The following is a 7,307-nucleotide window of genomic DNA, read 5'->3' on the forward strand; positions in this document are numbered from 1 at the left end:
AAAGAGCAGACACAGTAGGATACCTAAAACATAATATGTAGACGCAGAAGTCCACTGGGTTAACATGTTGTCCACCACTGACATGCTTTGTCTTTTGTTGATATCGGACAACAACCGCAAATTTGATGGGTTAAGATTATTAATCACTTCCTAACATGTTAACTTCATTCTCATACAGTACATAAATCAAAGCCAACAGGGTTTTCAACACTGGCAGCCTCAAAGTTGTTTTTATTAATGACTAATAACTTATTTTTAAAGAAAAACATTAATAAAGCAATTAGCTGCACCTTGTATGCTCTGTCAGCCTGTGACACTTGCAGACATTTCCTAAATGAAATCTTGGGATCTTTAATCCTGTTTATCATTCATGCCAAATTTCTAACTTAAATCAACAGAGTTCCAACTCCAGCAGTGTTAGTTTAGTACAACCAACACAATCTGCTTTGACCTTAAAAGAGCTTAATTAAGCTCAAGTTCAACCAACTGAATATTGTTTTAAAATAGTTCTGGTGATATTTAATGGTCAAATTGATGTATTTAAACTATTCTAACTAATTTATTATAGTTCTATTAATAAGATCTACTCACAATTGTCCATGCAAACTGGTTATTTCACTTAAGTCAGACAAACTAACACATTTCACTTCTAGATTTATCATTAGTTTATTATGATTTTTAAAAAATCGCCAGTAGTTTATTTTAACCATGAGCAATGTGTTTATGATTGTCTGTACACAAAACAAACATGCCCATTTCTGTTTACCGTTCCCAAAGGAGAGAAGTCTAATAGCACAATAACAAAAACAGCATTTGGGAAGTGTCCTCACTTTCTCAAATCTCCTCCCAGCTCACTGCTGATGGTCACAGCTGAACTCCAATCATCCACTTTGAACTGGAATTACATTTGTGGATTTGGAGCTGTGCTGTGTTGCAACAAAATGTGGAAGTATATATTTAAAGAATAAGCTAATCCCTTTTTATGACTCCTGTATGTCGGCCCCGGGGCCGGCCTTTCAGTTCCCTCTCTGCACAGCTTTCTTGGCTCTGTGTTGTGATGAATAGGGACCACAGTGTCTGGAACTGGCCACCACTAGCCTGCCAATCAATTTGTTTAACTCCCCAGGCGAGGGCAGTGATTGGTGGACCCTGCACACACACTCCCTTCCTGCCAACAAAGCAGCCCATATGCCCTCCCAGCAGGGGCCGGCCCTGATATGGGGGCCCACGCATTTAGGGACCCAGTTATAGGAATTTGGAGCTAATAGGATGAAAGGACTACCATCAGTGAATTGAAGCACAGAGCAAATCAAGTGGAATGCACATTCACTGTGTCACTCATCATCCAGCCTGCAGCTCCGTCCCACACTGCCCACAGCTGCACCGCTCCACCACTCCACCGCCGGGACCAGACACTTTGTTTCATCTCTCAATAATCAATTGGATTAAATGCATATAATGAGAAGATCATTGCTGTTAGTTGGTCAAACCAGTTTTGTATGCATGACCTACAATATTAGATTTTTTTAAGGGTTTATATTTGTAATTTTGTGATTAGTTTCTGATTCGTTACAATTTGGTTGGGCAGGTGGTGTTTGTGTTTTAACACTTATTTTAACAATCATATTTCTGAAGAACACAATATACATTTTAAGAGGTAAAATATGAGTTTTCTGTGGTAATTTTACGGAAAGGAAACTATTCTAACCTCCAATTTAACTTTCAGCCAATTTCTTTGGACTGGCCATGACAGCAGCAAAAAAACATATTTTGTCCAAATGGATTACTGAGGACCCTCCCAGCCACTCACAGTGGATAAATCAACTCAACTAAATGTATAACACTTAGAAAAGATTACGTATAATATAAGAGGTACACCACAGAGAGTTTTTTATAACATGGCAAGCCTGGATTGACTTCCTGAAAAAATAATTGGACAAACCTATAATGCACCACCACCTTTTATTTATTTATTTATTTTCAGTTTTTAGTTTACAGTTTTTAGTTGTTTTACTGTTTTATTTATTTTTATTTTTTCTGTATAGCTATTTTATTAATCCTATCCTAATTCCTCTTTATTTTATTTCTAATTATTGTACAGTTGGTAAACCTGCAAGGTTCAATAAAAATGGTTTTAAAAAAAAGAAATTTTACAGAAGTATTATACAGATATTATCATGGGACATAACAATGTATGCATGGCACCTGCAAAATACAGTAGTGAAAGATATGATTATTTACTATGCAGAGAAGATCTAACCAAAGACAACAAATATCGTGTTGCATAATGGACAAAGGGTAGTTTTAATCATACTGGAACTAAACATCACGATACCCAGTCGGTTCTTATTCCAAACCCGTAAAATACTGCCTCTTTGACAATGCTTTTGGCGCAAGATCGTGACGCCGAAAGCCATCTTTCATGTGCGCATGAAACGCCTGGATGGGCTCACATGAGAACGTGGCCAGACAGAACCATTAGGCCTAGTGGTGTTATTATATGCCGGCAGACAGCCGGATGGAACCTGTCGCATCGGCATGGAAAAATGGCAGGACGGCGTCAAGTGGAAATGCTGCAGGTTATGATGTGTAAAAGTTTGTAAGAGGATGTTTTGATATAGTTTTGCTGTTGTAAAATGCAGCCCCTGTTGAGAATATTCACCTTTTTTGGAGTCTCACCTCAGAGTCATGCAATAATAACTTTTTTTACCCCACAAAATCATGCTAACACAAGGGAAGTAACTGTTAACCAAACCCCAATTTGTGGGTGAAATACAGTACTCTTTTGATGGAAAACCTGATCAAGTCTGCATTATGTTTCCTTCAAAACATTATTTATTGCAAATAATTATTTAGTTTTTAAGGAGAGAGAGTTGGTTTTACAGTCCAGTGTTTAATTTTTGTCAATACAATCAGACTAACAAACCTTAATAAATAAACAAAAGTTATATGGACATAGGCCTACATAGATACTGGATTAAACACTTTTGCTGAGGTCGAAGCTCTACAAACTTGTAGTATTCAGAACAACTTTATTGCAAGACCAACATATTTCCGCATTTCATCCCGATGAAAAGTGTTGGTCGTGCAATAAAGTTATTTTACATACTTAAGTTTTGCTGAGATGTGAACCTCTTTTGATAGATTTCCCTGTGCAACTTGGTCTATAGGTGAAGTTGCACAAGTAACTCTTATCCTGCCTGCTTCTACTTTAAAATGCAATTGCTCCAATACATACAAATGCAGCGGAGTGAAAGTAAACATTTTATTTAGGAAATGTAGTGGAGTGAAGGTAAAAGTTGACAAAAATAGAAAATCTCAAGTAAAGCATAGATACTCCCAAAATATACTCTGTGTGACCATGTTCCCAGCTCTCAGCTATTACTCTGTGAGTGCAATGTTCTCATAACTGACTCCACAAAAATAAAACCCTATTTGAATTGCATTAATTGTCTTTTCTATATTAACAGAAGTACCATTTAATGCAATGCTATGATCTGTGTTTGCTGATCCTGCAGGTCCAGTTGGCTACACATCAGACATGAAGAACAAAACATCGGAGCAATGTAGAAAAAAAATCCAGCCAATTTATCATTAATTCCATTCAGTATTTTATCTGCGTATTAACAATTAATCTGAGCATTTTATCCATTTAACTTGGATTAGTGGTCATGACACTATGAGGATTTCTAATTACACCCCAGAGAGACATATTTTGGGTGCTTCTAATTGGGTTTTGGAAGCTGTCTGGTCTTTTCTTTTTTTTTTGGATTAGTGAAATCAAGCCAATTACAATCTAACCTCCCAAACATATTGAAACCAATGGATCTGAGAGGATTTATGGGACAGATTTATCTCCCAAAACCATCGCTTTTACATCTGTGGGCCATTTGATGCCTGTAGCTCTGCTCTTAATCACAAAGCTGATTGTTTTCACCCGACTAAACTATTTGGAAATAGTTGTTAATCTCCCTTCCCAGTGGAGTCTGTTTTGGTCAGACATAATCTGTTGGAGTCTGATTGAGCTGCATAATCCCTGGATGAGGAAGTGTACAGCCCCTGGCCCCCCTCCCCCCGGCCCCTCCAACTTCTATGGGATATTTGTGTTGCTGGCTGGAGATGTGACCCCACCCCCGTCTCTCCTGGCGTAGCTTCTCTACTGTATGAGTCTGCCCTGGGGGCTAAACAATATGCTCCTATTTTTTTTAATTAATCAAAACCCAAATCTCTGAGAGCAGATCTGCACTGTCTGACTCGTGATGTCTTCTGGAGAGCTTTTCCCTCATGATTGGCTCCCCTTTGTCCTCCTTCATCTCTATCCTATCAAACCACCTTTCCACTCTCCTTCTCTCATCTTTCCTTCTCCCCACCAGAAACTGATCCAAGGTCAGCATTTTCTGTCCCGTGATCTCTCGAAGCAGTGAGAAAGCAAATTGCATAACTGAGCCCAGCTCAGCGTTGGGAGCATCACTGTGACTGTGCAGCCGTTGGAGATGCAGTGATGTGGAAGTGACTGACAGCTGGGGCGCTCCAGGAATGAATGGAGGATCAATGACACATATCAACAGACAACTGTGGGCTCCAAGTGTGTGTGTGTGCGTCTGTGTGTGAGTGAGTGAGTGAGTGGTACTTCAACTTGATTCCGGCCATTTACACTTGACCAAAAGTCACATAATTGAAGAGGGTTTTTTGCTGTTTTTTCTGTTTTGGTTAGATTTTTCAAATGTTTTCTGTATATGTTTGTTTTTTGGAGGGGGGGGGTTGCCAGAGCGGGGAGGACAAATTGAAGTCAAAGCCGCGACTGCTGCATCGAGGACAAAGCCTCTGTACATGGGCTGAGGTGAGCTATGCAGTGCCCTGAATTTAAGATTGTTTGTTATTGTTTTGGTTTGGAGTTTTTAATTTTAAGATGATATTTTTTGCCTTTATTACATGTATGATAGCTTAAGTGTGAAAGGGGGAGAGATGGGAGGACAAGTTGGATTCAAACCTGCAGCTGCTGCAGCGAGGCAAACCTGGAGAGGTGCCTCCACTCTACCTGGGGAGCTATCAGGTGCCCTGAATTGAAGAGTTTTAATTGATTGTTGAGTGATTATAATTCAAAGTATGACATGGTTAACCCTTTGATGCCTCAGTAAACTGGCTTGATATTTTCCAAAAACATGGAAAGAAGGCAATAAGTAATTTAAAAAGAAATGATCCAGAAATGAGCAAGGAAAAAAAATGCAAGAAAATTACCTGGAAATGTGTTGAGGTTTTAAAAAAAGAAAAAGAAAGGACATGACCCTTGCTTTAAAATCACTTTCAATACATAGTTATGACTATTAAAAACATATTTCTCTGAGCATTTTCCCTGACTTAATAATAATAATAATAATATTCTAAAACTACAAATTTGTTGTAATTTGTGAGTCATTTCTTACCAAGTTGCTCATTGCCTTTTTCTACATGCTGTGGGGAATAAAAATCAAACCAGTCTGCTTTGCGTCCAAAGGTTTAAATACTTGTGAATGTAGCTCAAGGAAAATTATGTACATCCAGGTTTCAAAGGGTTAAAGACATGATTTACCGCTGTGTGTTTGCTCACATTAGTAAGATACACAGACTCGTAACTGCATCAGAAATCTTTGTCAATTCAGACTTTATAATGGTCTAGTAGGGCTGCAGTATTGATTACCGTCATTATCAATTCATCAAAGGAAACAGGCACAAGATGGCAACTTTAACTGACTTGATTGGTCCAAAAGTCCAAAGTAATCTAATCTAATCTAATCATTCAAAAGAGCAGTAAATAGTCACATTGGAGAAATTGGAACCAGCAGGAACCATGAGGATTCTGTGGCAGTGTCCCTCTGATGGTACTTCATTGTGCAATTTCTGTACTTTGAGCTCCCTCTGCTGGTATCATAAGAGTTGAGCATCATTCTAAAGTGAGAGGTTTCGAACTGCGGGCTCAGTGATCCGTTTGGGCCACTCCTAAAGTTTACATCAAAATGCTATTAGATAAAATGTAGGTTTTAGGTTTTGCTATTGTTTTTTGTTGTTATAATAATGTAGGTCTATTTTACGGATAATTTTTTAAAAATACGTACCTATTTTTTTCCCCAGCACTTTAAGGTTATTCCTTTTTTTCAGTTAATTTTTTTTTTTTTTTTAACTTCTTACAAATTTCTTGCCATTTTTTCAGCCATTTCTTCCAAATTTGCTTGTCGCTTTCTTCCCATGTATTTTAAGCCAAGCCAACTGACTCAGGTTTCCAAGGGTTAACTGCGTTATGTGTCCGCGTAAATATTTCAGCTGGCACTCAAAGCATTTGTTTTTGCAGTAGATTGTCTCTGTCCAAACCTTAACAGAAAGTTTGAGCTGAAGTTCTGACAGTTACAGGAGGGTTCCCGTCTCATCTGCATCACTCTGTTTAGTTAGTCACATGACTATACAGGAGAACAGAGACACAACAAATCAAATCAATACAAGCTTTAAATCACAGTCACGTTTTTTGTAAATGTTATACATATTTACTCTGTTATAATGTATTTCATCAACATTATTCAATTTATTTCACAAACATTGGAAGTTGGCAGTGAGCAACAAAAGAAATGACCCCAAAAATGATCAAAAAATCAGTCAAAAGTACAAGAAAAACACCTGAAAATTAGAAAGAAAAAGAAGAGATAATAAAAAAAATAAAAATAAAAAAGCAAGGCAAAGCAAAGGTGCTTAAAAATTTAAAAAATATATAATAATTTGGTAGCTTAATTTTAAATATGTAATTTTTCCCTGGCTTTTTAAAGATACATTTCTCAATCTACTGATTTTTTGCAATATGTGGAACATTTCTCATCAAGTTGCTCTGTCCTAGACAGACATCTTATTTTCACCCTTTCTCTAACTGAGAATGTTGGTAATCTGTTGGCAGCTATAGGAAAAGCAGGCATACTCAAAATGTATTTATTTTTCCTGAGTAAAATGATTAATAGCACAGATGTTTCACAGACGTTGAAGTCAGAGTCCTGCAGTCAGGAGAGGTTGGCCCATTATCAGCACAATGTGCTTAAATTTACCTGAAGTTATTGTAGTTGAAGTAATTGAGGAAGGCATTCGAAAGTAGCACAAGAAAAATAACGCAAGGTTTTAAAGGATTGAAACTCAAAGTTTAGGACTTGGTAACTGACTTGACTCCCACTGACTTGACACTGGCCTCACCTGTCTTAACTTGGGAACTGACCTGGGACTTGAGAACAATGACTGGAGATTTACTTGTGACTTGCAAAACAAAGACTTGTTCCAACCTCTGGTTATGTGTTTTG

Source organism: Plectropomus leopardus, chromosome 12 (assembly GCF_026936395.1).
Source record: "Plectropomus leopardus strain MGB_pleo_1.0 chromosome 12, ASM2693639v1, whole genome shotgun sequence".
Classification (NCBI taxonomy): domain Eukaryota; kingdom Metazoa; phylum Chordata; class Actinopteri; order Perciformes; family Serranidae; genus Plectropomus; species Plectropomus leopardus.